Raw genomic sequence first — 26,177 nt, 5'->3', positions numbered from 1 at the left:
AAGGCAAGTGTTTTTAGTTGACAGCAGTACTATCCTAAACAAAGTCTGGGTGTTGCTGGTCAGCAGGAAGGGGAGGTGGATACAGGGTAGGAAACTAGCAGAGTCAGCTAAAGTGAATGGGTGAAAGAAAAGTCAAACCTTTTCTTACATTTCTCTCTGATCAGTCCCTCCTTCCCACTCTTCTCTCCTTGGCTCTTTCGAGGTAGTGTTTTGCTGATATATGTTGCGCGTTGGGTTCTCTGAGAGAAAAAGCTCTGGTTTACGGTGTTTGTCAATTTCCACGGTGTAAATGTGTCTACCACGGTGAGTTTCAAGCTACCTGTACTGAGCACAGCCTTGGGAAGAGATGCCCAGCAGCTCACCATCACACAGTTTTTCCACCTGATACATCCAGTAGGACTCACAACCTCAAGCGTATAGGTAATAGTAAAATGTTTTATTACTCTGCCAGGGCTGCCATAATAAAGGACCACAGACTGGGTTGCTTAAACCAGCAGTCCCCAACCTGTTGGCATCAGGGACTGGTTTAATGGAAGACAATTTTTCCACAAACCAAAGGTGGGGAGAATGGTTTTGGGATGATTCAATCACATTACATTTATCGTGCACTTTATTTCTATTCTTATTACATTGTAATATATAATGAAATAATTATACAACTCACCATAATGTAGAATCAGTGGGAGCCCTGAGCTTTCTTTCCTGCAACTAGATGGTCCCATCTGGGGGTGATGGGAGACAGTGACAGATCATTAGGCATTAGTTAGATTCTCATAAGGAGCATGCAGCGTAGATCCCTCGCATGCACAGTTCACAACAGAGTTGGCACTCCTATGAGAATCTAATGCCACCGCTGATCTGACAGTAGGCAGAGGCGGGAGCTCAGGCAGTCACGCTCACCCACCCTCCGCTCACCTCCTGCTGTGCAGCCTGGTTCCTAACAGGCCATGAACTGGTACCGGTGTGTGGCTGGGGGCTTAAACAACAGAAACTTATTTTCTTACAGCTCTAGAGGCTGGAAGTTGACAGTCAAGACGTCAGCAGGGTTGGTTTCTCCTGAGGCCTCTCTCCATGGCTTGCGGATGGCCACTGTCTTCTTGTCTCTTCACATGCTTGTCCCTCTGTGCACGTGGACCTCTGGGGGTCTCTCTGTGTGACCAAATTCCCTCTGCTTATGAAGATACTATCCTATTGGATTAGGGCCCACCCTAATAACCTCATTTTACCTTCATCAACTCTTTACAGACCCCTCTGCAAATACAGTCACATTCTGAGGTACTGGGGGTCAGGGCTTCAGCACAGGAATTTAGGGGAGGGGGACATGACTCAGCCCATAGCAAATGTGGTAAAATAATTAAGAAGCAATCAACTTTAAGTATTTCCTTTGTTTCTTAATATGTATTTAATTATACATTTATAGTGTTTAAGTTTGAGTAATGTCTATGTTTAACAGCTGACTTAAAAAATAACTGAAGATTTAAAAATAGGCTCTCATGAGCTGGTATGAGCTGATTCTGGCACTGCTTTAAAAGAAAATAAGAGCTTATACTTTTATCTGGTTACTACCCAACCTGAAAAACAAAGTGCTGTGTGGCAGAGTGTCAATTTTCTTAAGGTTTCTTTGCTGGCAACAATCTCCTCATTATTGTGAGAAAATGAAATAATCCCTAGGATGACTCCAGTGGTAATATTCTTTCATTTTAAAAAAGACCCTGGCCAGACATGGTGGCTCACACCTGTAATCTCAATATTTTGGGAGGCCAAGGCAGGCGGATCACCTGAGGTCAGGAGTTTGAGACCAGCCTGGCCAACATGGTGAAACCCCATCTCTACTAAAATTAGCTGGGTACAAAAATTAGCCAGGTGTGGTGGTGCGCGCCTGTAGTCCCAGCTGCTCAGGAGGCTGAGGCAGGAGAATTGCTTGAATTGGGAGGTGGAGGTTGCAGTGAGCCGAGATGGTGCCACTGCACTCCAGCCCGGGTGACAGAGCAAGCCTTGGTCTCAAAAAAAAAAAGAAAGAAAGAAAAAGAAAAAAAATCCTAATAATAACTAGTGGTTCCGTGATGCTTTGCAACTGAAAAAAATTTTTTTACCTTATTCCACACTCTATTTAAAAATTGCATAACTGGTCTAGGCTGACAGTGCCCCTCCCAAATTCCTATGTTGAATCCTCCATGTGATGGTATTAGAAGGGGGGACTTTGGGGTGATTATGTCATCAGGGTGGAGCCCTCATGATATTAGCACCCTTAGAGGAAGAGACACTTGGAGCTAAATGATGAGAACTTATGAACACAAAGAAAGAAACAACAGACACTGAGGTCTACTCAAGGGTGGAGGGAGGAGGGAGAAGAACAGAAAAGATAACTACAGGATACTAGGCTTAATAACTGGGTGGCGAAATAATCTGTACAACAAACCCCATGACATGAGTTAACCTATGTAACAAACCTTCACATGAACCCCCAAACCTAAACATTAAAAAAAAAGGAGAGTCACAAGGCTGGGTGCAGTGGCTTGCGCCTATAATCCCAGCACTTTCGGGGACTGAGGCAAGAGGATTGATTAAACCCAGAAGTTCATGACCAGCCTGGGAAACATACTGAGGTTTCTGTCTCCATAAGAAATTTAAAAAATTAGCCCAGAGTGGTGGTGCATGACTATAGTCCCTGCAACTTGAGAGGCTGAGTTGGGAGGATCTCTGGAGCCCAGGAGTTTGAGGCTGTAGTCAGCTATGATCATTGCACTGCACTCCAGTCTGGGTGACAGGGTGAGACCCTGTCTCTAAAAAGAAGAAGAAGAAGAAGAGTAAGAGGAAAAGGAGGAGGAGGAGGAAGAGGAGGAAGAAGAAGGGAAGAAGAAGAAAAAGAAGGAGGAGGAGGAGGGGGAGGAGGAGGAAGAGAAGGAGGAGGAGGACGAGGGACATATGAGAGGAGGAGGAGGAAGAAGAAGGAGGAGGAGGGGAAGGAGGGAGAGGAGAGGAGGGGGAGGAGGAGGAAGAGGAGGAGGACAAGGGACATATGATAGGAGGAGAAGGAGGAAGAGAGACATATGAGAGCTTGCTTTCTTTCTCTCTGCTCTCTACCACGAGCACACCAGCAAGAAACCAGCCTTCTGAAAACCAAGAAGCAGGCCCTCAGTAGATGCTGAATCTGCCTGCATCTAGATTTTGGACTTCCCAGCCTCCAGAACCGTGAGAGATAAACGTTTTTTTGTTAAAACCACCCCGTCTATGGCATTTTTGCTATAGCAGTCTGAGCTAAGACAGTGCCCATCAGATGTCAAGCACTGTGCTGGGAAACAGGGGACATCAAGAGGACAAGACAGCCATGATCACTCCCCTCATGGCAGTTACGTCTTTCAGGTGAGATGATATCAAACAAATAGTCATTTAAATACTAATTATAGTAGTTCTAAATGCTAGAGGAACATGTATGGGGCACTATGGAAGCATTTAATAGGAGGAACCAGCTGGGTGTGATGGCTCGTGCCAGTAATCCCAGCACTTTGGGATGCCAGGGCAGGAGGATCATTTGAGCCCAGGAGTTTGCAGCCAGCCTGGGCAACATAGTGAGACCCCACCTGTAAAAAAAATTAAAAAATTAGCTGGGTGTGGTGGTGCACACCGGTAATGTCGGCTACTTGGGAGGCTGAGGTGGGAGAATAGTTTGAGCCCAGGAGTTCGAGGCTGCAGTGAGCTATGATCTCACCACTGTACTCCAGCCTGGGCAACAGAGAGAGACATCGACTCTAAGAAAAAAAAAAAAAAAAACACCTAACCTCATCCAGGAGGTCATGTTTATCTTGAGAAATGAGATTTAACCTGTGTTTTGGGCAGAATTATGTCCTCCCTCCCAAAATATGTGTTGAAATCCTAATCCCCAGTATCTCGGAATGTGACTGTACTTGAAGATAGAGGCTTTACAAAGGTGACAAAGGTAAAAGGAGGCCATTAGGTGGGCCCTAATGGAATCTGACTGCGGCCCTTAGAAGAACAAGAAATTTGGCCACACAAGAGAGCCACCAGGAAGGCACACGCACAGAAGGATGACCATGTGAGGACACAGGGGAAAACAGCTGTCAACAAGCCAAGGAGAGAGGCTCAGGAGAAACCAACTCTGCTGACACCTGGATCTTGGACTTCCAGACTCCAGAATTATGAGAAAATACATTTCTGGTGTTTAAGGCCTGTAGTCTGTGGCATTTTGCATTGGCAGCCCCAGCAGACTAATACAAGTGAAAACCCAGGAGTCAGTAGGAGCTGCTTAGACTAAGGGGCATTGTAAGCCAAGGAAAGAACATCTGGTGTGATCCTCAAAGCCAGGAATAAAGGGCTCAGAGAAGAGTGTTTAGAAGTGTGGGCCCTGGAGGCCAATGGGCTGGATTCAAATCAACTGAACGTAGGGAAAGTCACATCACTCTCCGTATCTATTTTTTTCATCTGTAAAATGCAGTGGATTCTAGATTCTATTGTGGCATTGTCTGAGGGGGATTAACGAGCTGAGCTGTAAAGCGTTTAGTGCAGTGCCTGCCTGGCACGTAGTGCTGGAAATGCTCAAAATATCGTTTATTGTCTGAGGATAGCTCGTCATCCTCAGAGTTTAGCTGGAATGTTACCTACCGTGGCGCGTCTTGACTGGTACTGGGCCAACCCAAGTAAAATCATTTTCTTTCCCTTGTTGGGAAGGAAGACCATCTGTCTTTAAAATCTGGATTCTCCATTTTGTATTACTGAAGTCTTGGATTTTGTCCTAATGTCTGTTGCTGTAGGCCTTGGAAACCTATCATTTGAAAAAAGAAGTAAAATTAGGCCTCTGGGGAGGGAGGACTGACTATGCTTTGGGAGGACTCATGAGGGTTTACAGGAATGGGAGCAGGGGAGGGGACACTGGCTCTGACAGGGATCCGGCCTCCGTTCCTGAGCACTCACCGCCTAGGAAGTGCTGGAGATGGGGCGGGGGGAGGGTGGGCAGGAAGTGGGATCATGCTGGGGCCACCGCTAAGAGCCAACAACAGCCTTAGGGCCTCTGGAGGGGACACTGCCTTGCAATGCCAGGAGAGTCAGAAGTTCCTGGCCGGGTGCGGTGGTTCATGCCTGTCACCCCAGCACTCTGGGAGGCTGAGGTGGGTGGATCACTTAAGGCTAGGCATTTGAGACCAGCCTGGTCAACATGGTCAAACCCTGTCTCTACAAAGAGTACAAAAATTAGCCAGGCATGGTGGTGGGCGCCTGTAATCCCAGCTACTCGGGAGGCTGAGGCACGAGAATCGCTTGAACCTGGGAGGCAGAGGTTGCAGTGAGCTGAGATTGCACCACTGCACTCCAGCCTGGGTGACAGAATGAGACTCTGTCTGAAAAAAAAAAAAAAAAAAAAAGAGGACTGGAAATCCATCAGAATGGCAGTGCTAGGGGTACAGGTAGGATGGAGAGAAGCTCTTGCACTTCTTCCTCTGAGCCAGGTTGGGGTACTTTTTATGCATCCCAAATTAGAGACTTCAGGGGCAGAACAGCATGTTACCAGATAACCACATCATTATATCTTGTTCATCTGTAGTTTACCTCACTGGACTCAGATCCTTAAGGACAAGTATTATGTCTTTTCTCTCTGCATCCTCCATGGCTAGCATAATGCGTAGTCTCTATTTATTTATTTATTCTTATTTATTGTTATTTTTAAGAGACAAGGTTGCACTCTGTTGCAGAGGCTGGAGTGCAGCAGCACAATCATAGCTCACTGCAGCCTCAAGCTCTTGGGCTCAAGCGATCCTCCTGCCTTGGCCTCCTGAATAGCTGGGGCTATAGGCACTTGCCACTGCGCTGGCTTCTATTTGTTGCATAAAACCCTAACTTACAGATAAAGCATTTGAGGCTGAGTGATTGAGTGACTTACTTAAGGTCACATACCTGGTAGCGGAGTCATATCTAAAACCCAGAGTATCCACAGTGGAGCCTCTCTTCTTGCCGGCAAACACTTGAGGGCAGGAGTGTGTCTTATTATTTCTCTCTGGTGCCATGGCTGGGCTGCAGTTCATGGATCACAGGAAGAACCTGAGCAGTGTGGTAGGATCTAGAAGATTGGTTAGTGGGTTGATTGATAAAGCTGTTTGCATGAAGTCCAGAGCAGATAAACCATCCTCATCCTTCCAGGGCAACACCTACAGCCATTCTCATTCATTCATTCCAAAGATATTTGGGAAGAGGAATGTTCCATGTGTCAGCTTTTTTTTTTTTTTTTTTTTTTTTAACATATGTTTTAGTCTTTTACATTTATGCTTGGCAAGGCAGTGGAAACACCGCAGTTTTTTATTCATTTATTCAACATATATTTAGCAAATATCTACTGTATCCTAGAGATTCACTGGCTGGCTTTCTAAGTGCAAGTAGGTCAATCTCTCTGTGTTCCAGTTCATACATGCATAAATTGAGGACAATGATATCGATTGCCAGGTTAGCATTAAGTTTAAAAGAGGAAAGTACATGACATCTTGGGGTGTATTAATATCACTTAATCCTCTCACCAGGGTCAGTGACAACTATAATCAGTTGTCTCTTGAATTAATAATCGGTTGTCTCTAGAATTCAGTTCTCTCTTGCAGTGCCAGGGAGGCACTGGGTGCCTTCTGAAAAGCTGTTGATGCCTTGACTTAGTTTATTAAGTTATTGTGAAACAAGAGGGGAGGGACTTCTCTGGGCAGAGTCCTTCCTGTGCCTGGCACATGAGTAATGCATAGGAAATATTTAGTCAGTCAATACAGTTACTCTGGCGCCAATACAGTTATTCTGGCCTCGGAAATGGATGGGACATTTTAATAATGCGAGAAAGGTGAGACTCATTACACACCTTTTCTTCTTCTGGCCACGGTATCTTTCTATGCATTGGGAAAAGAAAGTTTCCTAGCCAAATGGGATTGTGTTGCTTCAGCATAAATTCTCTATCAGTTAGCAGCTGGGCGTGGTGGCTCACACCTGTAATCCCAGTGCTTTGGGAGGCCAAGGTGGGTGGATCACTTGAGGCTAGGAGTTTGAGACCAGCCTGGCCAACATGGGTGAAACCCCGTCTCTACTAAAAATACAAAAATTAGCTGGGCATGGTGGCACACACCTGTAGTCCCAGCTACTTGGAAGGCTGAGGCAGGAGAATCACTTGAACCTGGGAGGTGGAGGTTGCAGTCAGCTGAGATTGCACCACTGCATTCCAGCCTGGGCAACGAGCGACACTGTCTCTAAAGAAAGAAAGAAAGAAATTCCCTATCATTTAGGATTACATTCATTTGCATGTAGTGGAAACATTTCTCCCCTCAACCCCCTATATTTCCTAGGTAAGAGAAAATTCTATTTGTCGTGTAAAAGATTAAAGTTAGGCATTCTAGGGTTGGTGTGACAGTTTCACAAAGCCATTAGAGAGTCCTCCCAACTTTACCTCTAGGATGGCCTCATGGCCCATGGTGACTGCTAGTGCTCCAGCCATCACATCTGTGTTCAAGACAGCAAATAGAGGAATGGGGAGATGAGAAGAGCTTCCCTTCCCTTTTAAATAGACTTTTCTAAGTCCCATATCTTCCTACTGACATCTCTTTGGTGAGAAATTGAACATATGTCCACACCTTATACAAGGAAGGCTGGGAAAGGAAGTGTTTCAGCTAGGCAGGAACTTGCTCAGCTAAAAATTGGGGTTCTGATACAAAGAAGGAAGGGACAGATGGATGTTTAAGGCAGGCAAATTGCAGGGTCTCTCACATCTTCCATTCTGGAGAAGGCACATAGCTGTTTTTCCCTTCTGTGTTTCTCCCACCCTACGCAGGAACTGTCATTAATGTCTTCACATCTTACACTGAGGGAAACAGAAGTGATGACGCTGTGTTTTTCATCCCAGGCCAAAACGAAAGAAGAAATGGTGTCATTCTTCCACCTACACGCTCATGCTCTTTTTCTCAAATGTTCTGTTCCCTTCTCACACCTCTCCCTCCCTCTCTCTGTGCCTTTCCCAACACGTGCACAGAGCCCCTGTTAAATCTGCCCTCTGAACTGCAAAGAGATGGTTGCTGTCCCTGAAATTGATCACCGAATATTGTGTACTTGGTCCTTTGATATTCTCTGCTTGCCGTGGACGCAGAGCATTTCATTTTGTTCAGGAGAAGCAGCCCCAAAGAAAGGGGGAGCCCTTTGTGCAGCGGGGTCTGCTGGATGAGGAACAGGGTTCTTGTCAGGATTGGGACCTGTGTTCATCCAGTTAATGATTACAGACAGTGCTCATCTCAAGACACTTCTGTTCTCTCATTTGGAGCACAGGGAATTAATGTTACCTTTCATACAAAATATGAAACCTCTTACCTTTCAAACAAAATAGATGGAGATTAATAACATAAGAAGTATTTGGGTGTCACAACATTTTGTAGGATGCCTATTATCTACTAATCTAATTATTGACTATGGCAGAATTGAAGCCAGCATTTGAAATGGTGGTTGGGGTGAGGGGCTGGGCTGGAGAAAGACCAGAAGGCCTGGCTAAGCCCGGTGCAGCCATTAGATTCTGGGTGAAGTGGGCTGTGCCTTCATCCTTCAAATGACGATGAGATTGTCTACTTCACAGCACCCTTTGAGCACAGAATTAGGTAACACATGGGAAACCCTAACAGAGGACTTGGCACATAGCAAGGACTCAGTGATTGATTTGTTCCTTTTTCCTAGAGGGGAAGAGTAGAGAATAAAGGGACAAGAATAGAAGGAAGAGATGAGTTGAGGAGTTGAAGTGGGAGCTGTTTTAAGTAGGTCCTTACCAACTCAGTAGTCGGATTCAATTAAGCTCTCAGAAACAAGCAAACACGCCATCCATTCTACTTTATGTCATCGTACTCCAAGACCAATTCTGTTCAACAGACAGCTCATTTATAAAACGTTACATATCAAGGAGTTATTTTTTTAAACTGCTAAGCTCTAAATACTTTTTTCTAGGTTAAACATAAGATTAGAGTCATTTTTTTAAAAAAATGAAACCTTCCGAACAGCATTTCATTTTCCAAAAAGGAAACCAACAGTAAAGAATTTCAGTGTCTATTTTACACTGCTAATCAGTTTTTCCTCTCCTCTGTCATTCCACTTTCTCTCCCTACCCTGAAAGATGGTGACCAAGCTTCAAAAGTATCTAAATCACAGGGCTGGGCGTGGTGGCTCATGCCTGTAATCTCAGCAGTTTGAGAGGCCAAGGCGGGCAGATCACTTGAGGTCAGGAGTTCAAGACCAGCCTGACCAACGTGGAGAAACCCCGTCTCTACAAAAAATACAAAAAAATTAGCTGGGTGTGGTGGCGCATGCCTGTAGTCCCAGCTACTCAGGAGTCTGAGGCAGGAGAATCACTTGAACTTGGGAGGTAGAGGTTGCAGTGAGCTGAGATTGCACTACTGCACTCCAGCCTGGGCGACAGACTGAGACCCTGTCTCAAAAAAAAAAAAAAAAAAAAAAAAAAAGTATCTGGATTACTAAGGTGCCAGCATGGGTCTGCAGTGAGCTTCTGTGAACCCCTCCAACCTTGGTGCCCCCAAGGCCAGGACTCTCAGGGATTCCCCAGCTGCCCCAAGGTGCTCACACAGGAAAACATGTTGTGCCGCTCTGCCCATTGCCCACAGCTGGTGCATCAAGTCTGCCTGCTGTCCCACATGCAGGTGTGTGGGAAAGGGGCAGCAGGAGAAAGAATTCAAATGACTCATAGCAGAAGCATCCTTGCTACTGTGCCTGCAAACTGCAGCCTGCGGAGAACCGGGGAACATCATCTTTCTACATTTAATTATGCAGCCTTGGAAAAAGATGGAGAAGTGAACGCTTAACTCAAAGCCGTCAGGGTATGAAATGAGCTTGTGTCAAAGGGTCCAATACGCGAACAGCCTAGAGAATGTGTTCATGTGGCCCCCAGCCCCGAACTTCAGCCCCCAATTCTCTATGCATTCCTTTGGCCAACGTTATGGAAAGTCTATAGAGTTCCTGGCATGTTTGCATACATTATTTTATCTTGTGCAAAATTTAAGGGGGTGCCTCCCCCAAAACACCCTTACTCAGTAATCAAGATGAATAATATTCAATCCCATATTTAAGGTAATAAATAAATGCAAAAAGTTAATGATGAGAAAATGACCAACATTTTATTTCATTTTTATTTGTACAAAGTTACGGGGTAGAAGTGCAATTTTGTTACACGCATAGATTGTGTAGTGGTCAAGTCAAGGCTTTTAGGATATGCAACACCCAAATAACGTACATTGTACCTATTAAGTAATTTATCATCATCCAGCCACCTCAAATTTTTAAATAAAGACGACGTATCAGTCTTGATGATTTGTTGTTTCTTTTGCCTCAGCTCCTCAATGGCTGGTCATTTTTTTATTACACCCTTGGCGTAGGGTGTGGAATGGCATTTTGTAGACAAAATGATTGCACGTCCAATGAGCTGGGGAATTTACTCTAGCCAAAGTGGAGACCCAGGATTTGAACCTGGGACTTTTGACTCCCTTGTGCCCTTATAAAACTAGCCACCGGCCTGGTTTTGTGGCACCGACATCTTTAGCACTATGCCTTCTTCAAACGATTTGTTAATGTGTGTTCCAGGCAGCCCGCACCCTTTGCCTCTGAAATAACTACTTTTTGGAGGTGCCAGAGGAGAGAATCGGTGGAGTGCCCTCCTGGAGTGGGATCACAGCACCACCCAAGCCTAGAATCGTCATCTTCTGGGTAAGCAAAACATTTACTTCTCTGTGAATAACCAAGTCAGCCTGTGAGTCCCTAAAGCCATTTGACCCTTCCCATAAGCGTCTCACTGGGTGGAATGCGAGGCTGACCATGGAATCAGTTAGAGTAATAGCAAATACTAGAATTCATTCTAAGCGAGATTACCATTCAGGTCACGAAGTCGGAGGACTCAGCGGAGGCTTCGCGCGCAGCCTTTTCAAGGGAAAGCAGCCTGTAGAAATCCGTGCTTTGCTTCCTGCACGGCGGGTAGAGCAGCGGGAGGAGGGGAGGCTTCCCAGTTGGCCGCGGGACCCGCTTCCCCAGGTGCCCGGATCCTTTGGGGTGGAACTGCTCCAGGGTCTGGTCTGGACGCGGGGGCGCCACGCCCGGCTCCCGCTGTCGTCGCCGCTCGCACACTGCTACATACGGTGCTCCAGGGGCCCGGCCCTGCCCTGCCCTGCCCTGCCCTGCCCTGCTGCCGGCGCCTCGCCTTGGAGCAAAGGCAGCTCTAGCGCCCTGACAAGATCCCAGCAGAGGCCTCCCGGATTCATCACCACAACTCAGGCTTCACCTTCCCCTGGGTAACTGAAGGCTTTACTAAAGCCCTGGTCTCACTTTACCTGCCTTATCCCACCACCAGAGTTGTTGTTGTTGTTGTTGGGGTCTTGCTATGTTGCTCAGGCTGGCCTTGAGCTCCTGGGCTCAAACCATCCCCCCATGTCAGCCTCCCGAGTTGCTGGGTGAGCCAGGCTGTTGGTAAGCTAGGTGCATGAACCCGGGTGCCTGGTTTAGAGACTTTCACTTTGGTAGGCGAGTGAGACTCCCTCTCCAAGTGCATCTTTAGGACCCAGTAAATTCAACTTACATCACCAAGCTATGGCCCCCTTTGCTCTCCTGCTTATCGTCATAATCAAAATGATTGCTCCACTTTACTGAGCAGTCCCCAGGTAGCAGGCTCAGTGTCAGGGATCATTTTGCAGGCATCATTGTGTTTAACTTCCTCCAAACCCTTTAAGTTAGGTGCTGTTATTATCTTCATGCTATAGATGAAGAAAAAGGCCTAGAAATATTGTAAATGTATCTATCCAACTCACTCAGCTGGTAAGTGGCTGTATCAGATTTTTATTTTTATTTTTTTTAGCTGGAGTCTCGCTCTGTCACCCAGGATGAAGTGCAGTGGTGCCATCTCGGCTCACTGCAACCTTCGCCTCCTGGATTCAAGCGATTCTCCTTCCTCAGCCTCCTGAGTGGCTGGGATTACAGGTGCCCGGCACCATGCCCAGCTAATTTTTGTGTTTTTCAGTAGAGACAGGGTTTCATCATGTTGGCCAGGCTGGTCTCGAACTCCTGACCTCAAGCGATCCACCCGCCTCGGCCTCTCAAAGTGCTGGGATTACTGGCTTGAGCCACCGCTGGCCTGGTGTCAGGTTTCAAATCCAAGTGGGAGAATTCCAGGGCCCAGACACTTACTCAGATAACATCCTCTGCAAGGCTGTGTCGGATCTCGTTCAATCCTCACATACTGAGCATCTGCTCCAGGCCATGTGCTCTGCTTCGGGCTTGCTGAATTCTTACAACAGCTGCGTCAAGTACACACACATGTTAAAACGATTTTGCAGATAAAGAAAACTAGGCTCAAGATGTTACTAGTCTTTTCTTCTGTTGGATGTTGAGTCTGGATGCATGCCTGGGGTTGGATAGAAAGATGGAAAGAACTTGGACCATTGATGATATCATTGAGGCACTGCACTAATGAGCTACCTGGAGCCAACGTACCTCTGGATTTCTTGTCCTGAGAACAGGCAAACATACTCGTTATTTTTAAGGATTTGATTTACTGTTTCTGTTACTTGTGGATGGAAGCAGCCCAGCTGACAGAACTGGGATTCAAACACCAGTTAATCAGACTTCAAGAATGATTGGACATGTTTTGCAGACCATCATCCTATCTTGTATCATAAAATTATTAAAAAGTGGCAAGTTCCTCGGGCGTGGGGTGATTTTTACACGTGGAACATTATGGTGGAAAGAGTCAGGAGGCTTAGAATTTAATCCTGGCTTTTCCTAGGTTGCTTATTGACCCACGAGGGAGATAAGACACCAGTGAATGAGATGGTAAGGATTGAGTGGTCAAGCCAGTGAATGTTTTAGAAAGTGTTAAAAATCATAGAAATTAAACATCTGGACAATGGGTTTTCTGCAAAGGTAAAAGATCTAGAAAAAAACCCCAAAAACAAACAAACAAACAAAAACAAAGCCATAGCCCCTGCTTAGTAACAGAATGCTCTTTGTTCCAAAGTCTGCACAGATGCTCATTACACACATATCCAGTCCCATCCAGAGCCCTAGTGAAATGAACAGTGTCATACAGTAGCAGAGAGGGGCAACTGGACCACTGCTTGCCATGATTGGCATGCTTGGGTTTATAAAACAAACATGCTATTTAATAATACATCATTACTATATACCTGTTACCAGTTTTCAAAGAGATATGATTCTGTCAAGTTTAGCTCATGGTGTAACCACACAGAATAGTGAATAATTTTCCTTCGCTGACTGAGCAAGATTTCCCCCTTAGAACTGTGCAGGGTCATGGGTCAGCTGTGATCATCATTGCAGGGTGGTATGGAATATAATGATTTCAGGGTGATGGAGTGCAAAATATGCCCACTTTCACTTAATAATGATTTCCAGGAACACATTTTAATAGCTTGGGCTAATAAGCTAGTAAACAGATCCTGTGCATGCTTGAACCAAGTGGCTTTGACAGCCTTGCCCCTAGAGAATCAAGGCCCCGCAGAGCTGGTGGGCTGAACCAACTCTGATACATAGAAAGGCAGGTTGAGAGCCAGATCATGTCACAGTCCTGGGTTTTATTTATTTATTAATTTTTAATTTTTTTATTTTTTTGAGACCGAGTCTCACTCTGTCACCTAGGCTGGAGTACAGTGGTGCACTGCACTCTCAGCTCACTGCAAATCTCTGCCTCCTGAGTTGAAGTGATTCTCAGCCTCAGCCTCCCAAATAACTGGGATTACAAATGTGCACCACCATGCTTGGTTAATTTTTGTATTTTTAGTAGAGATGGGGTTTCACCATGATGGCCAGGCTGGTCTTGAACTCCTGGCTTCAAGTGACCCACCCACCTCAGCCTCCCAAAGTGCTGGGATTACAGGCGTGAGCCACCATACCCAGCCACAATCCTGTCTTTTATATAAGTTGTATTACTGCCTGTGCCTGCCTTCACTCATCTATTTATAGAATGGGGCATTAGAGTCGGCCCTCTGTGGGTTTGGCATTTCTGGACTTAACCAACCACAGATCGAAACTGTTTGGAAAAAAAATTGTGTCTGTACTGAACATGTACAGACTTTTTTATTATTATTCCCTAAACAATACAGCACAACAACTATATACATGGCATTTATGTTGTATTATGTATTATGAATAATCTAGAGATGACTTAAAGTATAGAGGAGGATGTGTGTAGATTATATGCAAATACTATGCCACTTGATATCAGGCACTTGAGCATCCTCAAATTTTGGTATCTGCAGGAGTCCCTGGAATGGTGTCGCACATGGATACTGATAGGCAGCTGTATGCTTCTTTGTTTCCCAGAAAGTTGTAGAGGGTAATTTTGTCTGTAAAGTAGTTTGAGATATAGGCATCATGGGAATATGTGTCTTTACCTGTACTGTTTATTTTCTTCAGATAGTGAGGCCATTCCCAAATGAATGTTCAGTTCCCAATCCTACAAACAAGTGGCAAATTAATAACAATAATAACAGTGCTCCAAGTCAGAAGTTTAAAGCTTACAAAATCAATAAAGATCCATTTCAGAATTTCACAAATGTGTAGTCTCTGAAAGGTTGGCTTTAAAATCACTTGGAGGAGGTACCTTACTTACAATATCTATGTCCGGGCCTCACACCAAGCCTATTGGATCAGAATGGGGTGTAGGGACAGGACCTAGAAATCTGCCTATGACAATCTCCTCCGATGAATCTTGGGATGAATACTAGGGTTTTAGAGAGGCTGGTTTAGCCCTTGGAAAACAAAATAGCATGAAACCTGAAGTGTCATTCATGTATCAAGGACATTCAATTACAGGATATAGTAGTGGAAAGCTTCTACTCCCATACATCGTTCTTTAGCCCCAGTGCAGAGGGCTACCGAATGAGCTCCATCCCTTGGGAGGAACATCTGCCTGTAAGCACTGGCCTGGGCCAGGCAGTTCAAGGTGGGTTGCCAGTTCAGTGATTTGTGTAAGCTGATACACTCAGGGGTGGGGAAGGGCAGAGCTCCCACTAACCTCGTCAGCCCTCACTCCGTCCTCAGAACTCAACCCAGCCATTGCTTCCTCTGGACAGCCTTTCCTTACCTTTGTTCCTCTGGTTTAATTTTGTTTATTATTCTGAAATTATTTTTCATTGTGGTAAAATACATTTAACTTAGAGTTTACAATCGTAACCATTTTTTTAAGTATACAATTCAGCAGATGTAAGTACATTCACATTGTTGTGCAACCATCACCATCGTCTATTTCCAGACCTCCTTTCTTACTGCAGAACTGACACTCTGCACCCGTTAAACACCAACTCCCATTTCCCCTTTCCTCCAGCCTCTGGCAACCCCCGTTCCACTTTTTGTCCCTATGAATTTGAGTCCTATAGGGAGCTCATGTAAGTGGAATCTTGCAGTATTTGGGTTTTTGTGAGTGGCTTATTTTACTAAACATAATGTCCTTAAGTTCCATCCACGTCGTAGCATGGGTCAGAATTTTCCTACTTTTTAAAGCTAAATATTCCGTGATACACCAGACTTTGCTTACCCATTCTTCCATCAATGGACACTTGGATTGCTTCCACTTTTCAGCTATTGGGAATAATGCTGCTGTGAACATGGGCGTGCAAATATCTCTTTGAGACCCTGTTCTCAATTCTTTTGGGTATCTACCTTGAAGTGGGATTGCTGGATCATATAGCAATTCTATTTTTACTTTTTTGAGGAACTGTCATCCTGTTTCCCATGACAGCCCCCTAGAGTAAGGTAATTGTCCATTGATTTATGTAATTATTTGATTGTCTGTCTTCCTACCATGAGTGCAGGGACTTTGTTTATTTTTGCTGCCTTAGCTCCTGTATCTCTGTATCTAGAGTGATGCCTCGGACATGGTAGTTCCTGAAATACCTGATGAATGAATGAATGAATGAGTCAGCCTAATATGAACACAGCATTGTATAGAGGCTGCCTCTGCACTTAATGAGTTTACAAATTAGTTGGTGAGACATGACACACACAAGGCAGTGAGTAAATATAAGAAGGATATAATTATGTACTAAACCCTAAACTGTGGTTCTGTTTTTAAGCATGAGAGGAATTGAGAGAAGTAGAAATTTTTGTGGGTGGAAACAGTCGAGGAAAAATAGGTGGGTTTTGAATAAAATGAAGGAAGGCAGTTTAGGAAGAGGAAAGAGTTTCCTTCCTCTTCTCTCCTAGCACTATTGAAGTATAATTGACAAATTAAAAATTACGTATATTTAAGGTATACAATGTGATGATTTGATATATGCACACATTGTGAAATAATCACCACAATCAAGCTAATTAATTTATCTGCCATCACACATAGCTATCATTTTCTTTCTTTTTTTTTGGTCTTGAGAACACTTAAGATCTACCTGTCTAGCAAATTTCAAATATACATTACCATATTGTCAACTATATTCATTATCAGTACCCTAGATCTCCAGAACCTATTCTTCCTGTATAACTGAAACTTTGCACCCCTTGACCAACATCTCCCCATCTCCCCATTTTCCCTGTCTCCAGCCCCTGGTAACCATCCCTCTACTCTCTGCTTCTGTGAGTTTGACTTTTTTTACACTCCCCATATGAGTGAGATCATGCAGTATTTGTGTTTCTGAGCCTGGCTTATTTCACTTAGCACAATGTCCCTCTAGGTTCATCCACATTGTCACAAATAACAGGATTTCTTTCTTTTTTAAAGCTGAACAGTTCTCCATAATGTATATATACCACGTTTTCTTTACCCACCCATCCATTGATGGACACTTAGGTAGCTTTCACATCTTGGCTATTGTGAACAGTGCTGCAGCCAACATAAGAGTGCATGTATCTCTTTGATATACTGATTTCATTTCCTTTGGGTAGATACTCATTATTGGGATTGCTGGATCTTATGGTGCTCTATTTTTAAATTTTTGAGAAACTTTCATATTGCTTCCCATAATGGCTGCGTCGGTTTTCATTCCCACCAATAGTGTGCAAGGGGATGAAGCCACCTTCACTTGTGATTCTTTCTTGGAGGCCCACTTTGGAGGGCGAGGTACAGGGTTAGCTAAGGAGTCTGAAGACATCAGCCTAGGGACAGCTGTATGCAATGTGAATTAGACTTGAGCAAAGGTCCAAAGCAAGCTACCAGGGGAGCTTGCTGTCTCAGAGGGTGCTGCTATGGGGAATGCAGGAACTAGCCCCTGTTTGAGAATTCGGCAGGCAGGCAGTGAAGGGGGATCTATCAGTTCTCCCTATGGGAAGCAGAGCAGGAGCCCACACTCTGGCTGAGGGACTGGAAAAACAAGGCTTGGCCCTGTCTAACAGGGCTGGGGCAGAGGCAGAACTGGAAACAGGGATCAGGATCAAAGATTCATCTACAGGACTCAGAGGTATGATAAAAACCAGCCCCAAAAGCTGTGAGCTGGGGCTAGCTTCACCCTGAAACATCACACATCCACGCAATAGGAAGAATTCTTCATGCTAAGGAGCTGCAGCCATGAAAGTCCTTTTTGCCCTTTTTTTCTCAGTTGGGATGGGCTCTGCAGCTTGGGCAAGACTGAGGCTACAAGAAGGCAGAGGAGTCAGCTCAGCTCTGGAGTGGGAAGGCTGGGAGAGGCAGATGCAGAGGGAGAGGAGCAGGTGTCAAGATTCATATGCAAACAGGGAGCAAACAAGGTGTGTGGGGAGTGAGGTGAGAAGAGAGGGCTGGCTGGCTGAGAAGGCAGGGACTGGGTATAACCAGGAACTGAGATGAAATAGAGGCTGATGTTCAGACAGGGTGTGGGAGGCCTGGAAGTCACATGGAGACACTCCTATTTCACTTTCCTCCTCCTCAAGTTAGGAGAGCCAAAATATCACTGCTTTAACATCCAAGTTTGGAATTCTTAGGGTACAGAATGATCTGCTTAACAAAGATCCCGAGGGACCAGCTTGAACCTGAAAAATTAGAACTGAGGGCCTGTGTGGCCAGGGCAAGGTGTGAGTCAGACTCCGTTAATTGGCTCTGCAAGGAAATGAACAGAATTTTGGGTTTGAGGAGTGAGAAAACTCTGGACGGACTCTAGGGAAAAGAGGATGTCTCAGTCTGTTCAGGCAGCTATAACAAAATGCCATAAACTGGGTGGCTTATAAATAAGGAAATTTATTGCTTGCAGTTATGGAGGCTGGGAAGTCCAAGATCAGTGTCTGGGGAGATCTCCTCTTGGTTCATAGGCAGCACCTTCTTGTTGTGCTCTCACATAGTGGATGGGGAAGAGGAATCTCTCTTATAAAAGCACTGATCCCAAGCATGAGGACTCCGCCTTTATGACCCAATCACCTCCCAAAGTCGTGATCTCGGCTCACTGGAACCTCCACCTCCTGGGTTCAAGTGATTCTCGTGCCTCAGTCTCCCGAGTAGCTGGGTCTCCAGGTGCACACCACCACACCCGACTAATTTTTGTACTTTTATTAGCGATGAGATTTCACCATGTTGGCCAGGCTGGTCTTGAACTCCCAACCTCATGTGATCCACCTGTCTCAGCCTCCCAAAGTGCCTGGATTACAAGTGTGAGCCACTGTGCCTCGTCCCAAAGTCCCCACTTCTTAATACCATCATGTTGGGGGTTAGGATTTCAACATATGAATTTTGGGAGGGCAAAAAACATTCAGACCATAGCAGGGGGTGTTGTAGTTTGGCTTTTCTTTTGTTTTTTCTTTTTTTTCTTTTTGAGACTGAGTCTCGCTCTGTCGCCCAGGCTGGATTACAATGGTATGATCTTGGCTCACTGCAACCTCCACCTCCCAGGTTCAAACAATTCTTCTGTCTCAGCCTCCCAAGTAGCTGGGATTACAGCCTCATGCCACCACACCTGGCTGATTTTTTTGTATTTTAGTAGAGATGGGGTTTCACCATGTTGCCCAGGCTGGTCTCGAACTCCTGAGCTCAGGCAATCCACCTGCCTCAGCTTCCAAAGTGCTAGGATTACAGGCGTGAGCCACCACGCCAAGCCTGTAGTTTGGGTTTTCTAGGAGTTAGATCCTGAGACAGAGTTTAATGACCAGGATGTCTGTTAAAGAGGGCCCTTGGGATCAAGATTATAGGAGAAAAGAGGCTGAGCCTTGTTGCAGGCCTCACAACCTCAGGAGACCCTATGGGGCCATCTAGGGCTGAAATGGCCGTTAGAGTTGTCCCCACTTGGGCTGAAATGGCTGGGCCTTCATATGTCCTCCTTTATCAGTCACTCGACGTGAGCCACCTCATGTGATGACCTTGGGTGTGACCTTGGGTGAAGTGGTACTGCAACTGAGGCAGACCATGGAAGGGATGACAGGTGGAGGTTGTCTACTCACCATTCTCACAGTGGGGACAATAGGCCCTTTCTTTAAGGTGATCTGGGCTCTGTGTCATTGGGTCCAATGTGGGGCATTGGGGCTTTGAAACTAGAGACTGACCAAGACTGTGCTTAGTCCATTCGGGCTGCCATAACAAAACACTTTAGACTGGGCAACTTGTGAACAGCAGAAATTTATCAGTCACAGTTCTGGAGCTTGGAAAGTCCAAAATCAAGGTGCCATCATATTCAGTGTCTGGTGAGGGCTTATTCCTCATCGGTGGCACCTTCTTGTGGTGTCCTGACATGGTGGAAGGGGCAAAAGGCACAAGGGAACTCTAATATCCAGGGATAAAGGCACAATCCAATCAAAAGGCGCCACCCTCATGACCTAGTCACTTCCCAAAGGCCCCACCTCCTAATACTGTCACCTTGTGCGTTAGGTTTTAATATGTGAATTTTGAGGTCGACAAACATTCAGACCATAGCAGAGGGTTGCAAGGGACAGTTCCTCAGTACTAGGAATGTCTAAGACAGCATTAAGAACTGAAGAGATTAGTCCCAGCTACTTGGGAGGTTTAGGTGGGAAGATCACTTGAGCTCAGAGTTGGAGGCTGCAGTGAGCTACGATCGGACTCCTGCACTCCAGCTTGGGCGACAGAGAGAGACCCTGCCTCAAAACGATAGAAAAGAACTGAAGAGATTAATGTTCAATTTTAGGCTATTTGTGGCATCCCATAAAACACTGAGCCCACCACACTTCATGTTCCTCTGGCGTGTCCTTCACACAGCCGTGAGTTGGTGGTACCTTGAGGACTGATGGCCTGGAGGCAGTGATGAGTTGGATGAGATGGTGCAGAAGAGGACAGCACAGAGAAGGCAAAATGCAAAGCAGAGCTCCTGCTTCTAAGCCCTTTAAGCCGCAAGTGACTAGGAGAAACTTCAGGCCGCCTCATCACCTCCCATTCCCACTCCAAGAATCCCTGCAGATGTTGGGATGGGCACTTGGTTTTACAATATATGCCTTTGTCAGTCAGGCTGTTATAACAAAATACCATAAACTGGGCACCTTATAAACAACAGAAATTTATTTCTCACAGTTTTGGAGGCTGGAAGTCTAAGATCAAGGTGCCAGCAGGGCCTCCTTTCTGATCTTCCTGGGTCCCCTTCTGTGTCCTCACCTGGTGGAAGGGCCAAGGCAGCTCTCTGGGGCCTCTTTTATAAGGCCACTAATCTCATTAATGAAGGCTCTGTCCTAATGACCTAGTCACCGCTCCAAGGCCTCCTCTCCTAACACCATCACATTGATGACTAGGTTTCAATATACGAATTTGGAGGGGACACAAACACCCAGAACATGATATTCTATCCTAGGCTCCCCAAAATACATGTCCTTTTTGCGTACAAAATGCATTCATTCCACCGCAATTACTCCCAAAGTCTTAACTTGTTCCAGCTTCAACTTTAAAGTCTAAGACCAAAGACTCATCTAAAGATCATCTGAATCAAATATGGTGAGACTGAAGGTATGGTTCAGTCTGAGGTAAATTGCCCTATAGTTGTGAACCTGTGAAATCAAGCAAGTTATGTGTTTCTAAAATACAGTGGTGGGACTGGCACATGGTGGACATTCCTATTCCAAAAGGGGAAAATAGGAAAGAAGAAAAAGGTAAGAGTTCCCAAGTAAGTCCAAAACCCAACAGGGCAAACAACATTAAATCTTAAGCCTCAAGAATAATCTTCTTGGCCAGGTGCGGTGGCTCAGACCTGTAATTCCAGCACTTTTGAAGGCTGAGGTGGGAGGATTGCTTGAGGCCAGGAGCTCAAGACCAGCCTGGGCAACATAGTGAGACCTCTTTTCTACAAAAAAAAAAAAAAAAAAAAATTCTGGGTGTGGTGGTGCATGCCTGTAATGCTGGCTACTCAGAAGGATGAGATGAGAGGATCACTTGGGCCCTAGAGATTGAGGCTGCAGTGAGCAGTATTTGTGCCACTGTACTCCAGCCTGGACAACAAAGTCAGACCCTGTCAAAAAGAAATAATAATAATCTTCTTTGACTTGATGTCCTGCTTTCTAAACACACTGTCATGGGAGTTGGGTCCCAGGTGTCCCCACCCTTATGGCTTTGCTAGGTGCATCCCATACCACAGCTTACGTGGGTTGGAGTTGCTTGTCTGTGACTCTCCCATACTGGAATTGCAAGCACGTGAGTCTATCAGTCTAGAGTCATGAGGGCAGCTTTGCTCCCATGGCTCCACTGGGGATTGCCCTGCCCTCATAGTGGCCCTCTACCTGAGTCATACACCCAAGAGACTCTATTCTTTAAAATCTAAGTGGAGGTAGCCCTTCCCCCATGGCTCATGCATGCCAACTGCTGGCAAAGATGGCACCACACAGGTGCCACCCAGGGTGACTTTTCTGTGCCCTCCAGAGAGGTAACCACCACAGCCTGTACTGCAACTGGGCTTACTGGAGCCATTCCTAGGGTGGCTGAGCAGCACTGTGCCTGCATGCAGGGAGCAGAGCCTTGAAATTGTTCTGCCCCATCCTAAGCTCTTATACTCTGGGCTTCTGATAAAAGGGTCAACCCCAATGAACTCCAACGCCTTCAGGGTCAATTATTCCATTGCCTTGTTAAATAACACTTGGCCTCTGTTGAGATGGCAGATCCATATTAGTCTCCTTATTGGTTGCTTGGCCACACTCTTGTTCTCTCTTGGACATACTTTCTCGTTTCCTTCAATATGGATAGGCTGAGAATTTTCCAAATTTTAAAGTTCTGCTTTCCTTTTGATTAAAAATGTCATCTTTAAATCATTTGTCTCTTCTTGCATTTTATTATAGTCATTCAAAAGAAACCGAGACAAACCTTCAACAAGTTGCTTAGAAATTTCTTCAGCTAAATATACTATTTTATTGCTCAAGTTCTACCTTCCACAAAACACTATGATGTGAACACAATTCAGCCAAGTTCTTTGCCACTTTATAACAGAGATAGGCTTTTGTCCATTGTCCAAGAACATATTGTTCATTTCCATTTGAGACCTCATCAGAATGGTCCTTACTGTCCATATTTCTACCAACATTCTGATCATAACCACTTGAATATTCTCTGAGAAGTTTGGGGCTTTCTCTACAGTTCTCCTTTTTTCTTTTTAGGCCCTCAACAGAATTACCCTTTAAGTCCATTCATTGCACAGTAGGCTTTTTCTAATATGCAACTCAAAACTCTCCCAGCCTCTCTTCATTACCCAGGTCCAGAGCCACTTTCACATTTTAAGGTATTTGTTACAGCAGCACCCCCACTTCTCAGTGCTAATTTTCTGTCTTAGTCCATTCAGGCAACAATTGCAAAATACTGTAGACTGGGTGGCTTATAAAAAACAGAAATTTGTTTCTCAGAGTTCTGGAAGCTGGGAAGTACATGATCAAGGAATTGGCAGCTTGAGTGTCTAGTGGAATCCTGCTTTCTAATTCATAGATGATGCCTTCTTGCTGTGTCCTCACATGGATGAAGTGGCAAGGCAGATCTCTGCCTTCATGATCCAATCACCTCCCAAAGGCCCCATCTCCTGATACCATCACATTAGCAGTTAGGTTTGAACATATGAATTTGGGGGGAACAAAAGCATTCAGGCCATATATAGTACCATATCTAGGATGAGTGTTTGAGCTGATTTAAAAAATTGTATTATGAAGCGCAAGAAAACTCTAGCAAGGTAGAAGACTTGGAAATATTGAGGGGCTGATATATATCTGGGCTATTGTGGTAACCAGCTTCGAAAGAGGCCCTCAATGATTCTTGCCCCTTGGCATTCGAACACCTGTGCAGTCTTCTCCCACACCAAATAGAGCTGACCTGTATAATTAATAGGATATTACAGAAATAATGGTGTCTGACTTCCTTTTTTTTTGAAACAGAGTCTCACTCTTTCACCGAAGCTGGAGTGCAGTGACGCGATCTCGGCTCACTGCAACCTCTGCCTCCTGGGTTCAAGTAATTCTCCTGCCTCAGCCTCCCGAGCAGCTGGGATTACAGGCACACACCACCACTCCCAGCTAATTTTTGTATTTTTAGTAGAGACGGGGTTTCACCAGGTTTGCCAGGCTGGTCTTGAACTCGTGACCTCAGGCGATCCATCCCCCACAAAATGTTGGGATTACAGGCATGAGCCACCACGCCTGGCCAATGGTGTGTGACTTCTGAGGCTAGGAAATAATAACACATTGTGACTTCCACCTTGCTACCTCTTGGATGGCTCCTTCTGGGAAAGCCAGCTGCCATGTTGTGAGGACACTCAAGCAGTCCTCTGGAGAGGGCCATGTGACAAGGAACTGAGATCTACCAATAGCAAGCGCAAACACCAATTTGCCAATGATGAAACTTGAAATCATATCCTCTAGCCCCTGTCAAACCTTCACTGACTACATCCCTGGTTGTCAACTTGACTGTGATCTCAAGTAACAACATCACACAGATTTTCATGAGCCGTGAGCCACAAACACCCACCTGATGTGCTCCTGTGTCTTTGACCCACAGAAACCATGAGAAATGGTACACAGTGTGACAATGTTTATTGGTATTCTAAGCCATTAAGTTTTGGGGTAATCTGTTACTGATCTATAGCCAGATAATATATTACGCTCTCAGTCAAAATTCTTTGTGGATAATTATCTCAACTCTCTGGGCTACCCCCACTCCCACATATACTTTGTGTGTTGTGCTCAGAGAGTAGTGTGTTCCCTTTTCTTCCAGACCCTCTAAGTACTATTTCAAGAACACTTTTCTTTTCTTTTCTTTCTTTTTTTTTTTTGTTTGAGATGGAGTCTCACTCTTTCACCAGGCTGGAGTGCAGTGGCACAATCTCGGCTCACCACAACCTCTGCCTCCTGGTTCAAGTGACTCTCCTGCCTCAGCCTCCTGAGTAGCTGGGACTACAGGCGTGTGCCACCACACCCAGCTAATTTTTGTATTTTTAGTAGAGATGGGGTTTCACTATGTTGGCCAGGTTGGTCTCGAACTCCCGACTTCGTGATCTACCCACCTCAGCCTCCCAAAGTGCTGGGATTACAGGTGTGAGCCACTGCACCCGGCCCTTCAAAAACACTTTTCAAAGGTTGCTGTGCACTGAAGCAACCTAAACACTTAATTCCAGATCCCTGAGTCCTATGTATTTCTAATGTAGACCAATCACAGAAAAAAACGAAAACATTTCCTTGCAAACATGAGATATTTGTTCAATTCCCATCCATTAAAAAGCAACTTTTGAGTTTGTTTTATCACAAATTTAAAAAATCTTAGAAATATGACATTCCAATATGTTTACAACAGATATTATTTTGAAATTTTTTAATTTTTTCTTGATGGAAACTTTAATGAGAAAGAGTCAGCTTTTTTATGGTTAACTATAATTTATCATACATTTTCTTCTTTAACTTTTAAGTTCAGAGTACATGTGCTGGTTTGTTATGTAGGTAAACTTGTGTCATGGGGGTTTATTGTACAGATTATCAGGTATTAAGCCTAGTACTCATTATTTTTCTTAATCCTCTCCCTCCTCGCATCCTTCACCCTCTCATAGGCCCAACTGTCTGTTTGTCCCCTCTATGTGTCCATGTGTTCTCATCATTTAGCTCCCACTTATAAGTGAGAACATGCGGTATGTGGTTTTCTGCTCCTGCATTAGTTTGCTAAGGATAATGGCCTCCAGCTCCATCCATGTTCCTGCAAAACACATGATCTTGCTTTTTTATGGCTGAATAGTGGTGCATCCATGGTGTATACATGCCAAAATACATCCATGGTGTATATGTACCACATTTTCTTTATCCAATCTACTGTTGATGGGCATTTAGATTGATTCCATGTCTTTGTATTGTGCTGCAGTGAACGTACGCATGTATGTGTCTTTATGATAGAACTATTTATATTCCTTTGGGTATACACCCAGTAATGGGATTGCTGGGTCAAATGGTATTTCTGTTTTTAGGTCTTTGAGGAATTGTCACACTATATTGTCCACAATATATTGTCCACTATATTGTCCACAATAGTTGAACTAAATTACTCTCCCACCAACAATGTGTTGCTCTTTAGTTTAATTAGATCCCGTTTGTCAATTTTTGCTTTTGTTGCATTTGCTTTTGGCATTTTCATCATGAAATCTTTGCGTGTTCCTATGTCCAGAATGGTATTGCCTAGCTTATCTCCCAAGGTTTTTATAGTTTTGGGTTTTATATTTCAATCTTTAATCCATCTTGAGTTAATTTTTGTATACGGTATAAAGAAGGGGTCCAGCTTCAATCTTCTGCATATGGCTAGAGAGTTATCCCAGCACCATTTATTGAATAGGGAGTTCTTTCCCCATTGCTTGTTTTTGTCAGCTTTGTTGAAGATCAGAGAGTATAAAAGAATTTTAAAGACGCTGTTAGATGCAATGTAAAATGCAAACTTTGTGCATCACAACTTTAACTTGTGAGTGATTATCATGCCCAGTTGTCAATACATCACTGATTGATATTTAGAGTAGTTGGACCAGAAGCGGATTCAACCAATAAAAATGTTCAAGTTGGTCATGCACACATTAGTGTCTACCCCAGCAATTGGTAAGTAAGCTGTAGTGGTAGTAGATGATGGCTATCAATGATGGAACAATAGAAAAAAATTAATTATCCATGGCCAGTAACTGCTAATAAAGTAATACAGTCACACATATTTCCAAAATGTCTATGAATAGGAAGGAGAATAATAAAGGCAGGAAATAGAAATCAAGTTGTGCCAAAGGACCTAAGCGGGTAATTTTAGAGAAACAGAAGTTGTCACATGTATGGCTTGTACCCAAGATCAT

General features: G+C 44.7%; 1 long non-coding RNA gene across 1 annotated transcript in view; it reads left to right on the top strand.

The window, feature by feature from the left end:
* LOC134810737 (uncharacterized) overlaps positions 1 to 26,177 on the top strand; it is a 64,809-nt gene that overhangs the window by 5,314 nt on the left and 33,318 nt on the right. The window contains exon 2 of the long non-coding RNA XR_010159366.1: positions 10,597 to 10,719. This is a non-coding gene — a long non-coding RNA (uncharacterized LOC134810737). The remainder of the gene's footprint in view (positions 1 to 10,596; positions 10,720 to 26,177) is intronic.

The sequence above is a fragment of the Pan troglodytes genome, chromosome 7, assembly GCF_028858775.2.
Source record: "Pan troglodytes isolate AG18354 chromosome 7, NHGRI_mPanTro3-v2.0_pri, whole genome shotgun sequence".
Classification (NCBI taxonomy): Eukaryota; Metazoa; Chordata; class Mammalia; order Primates; family Hominidae; genus Pan; species Pan troglodytes.
Note: the sequence above shows the minus strand (reverse complement) of the source record. Positions and strands in the feature narration are given on the sequence as shown.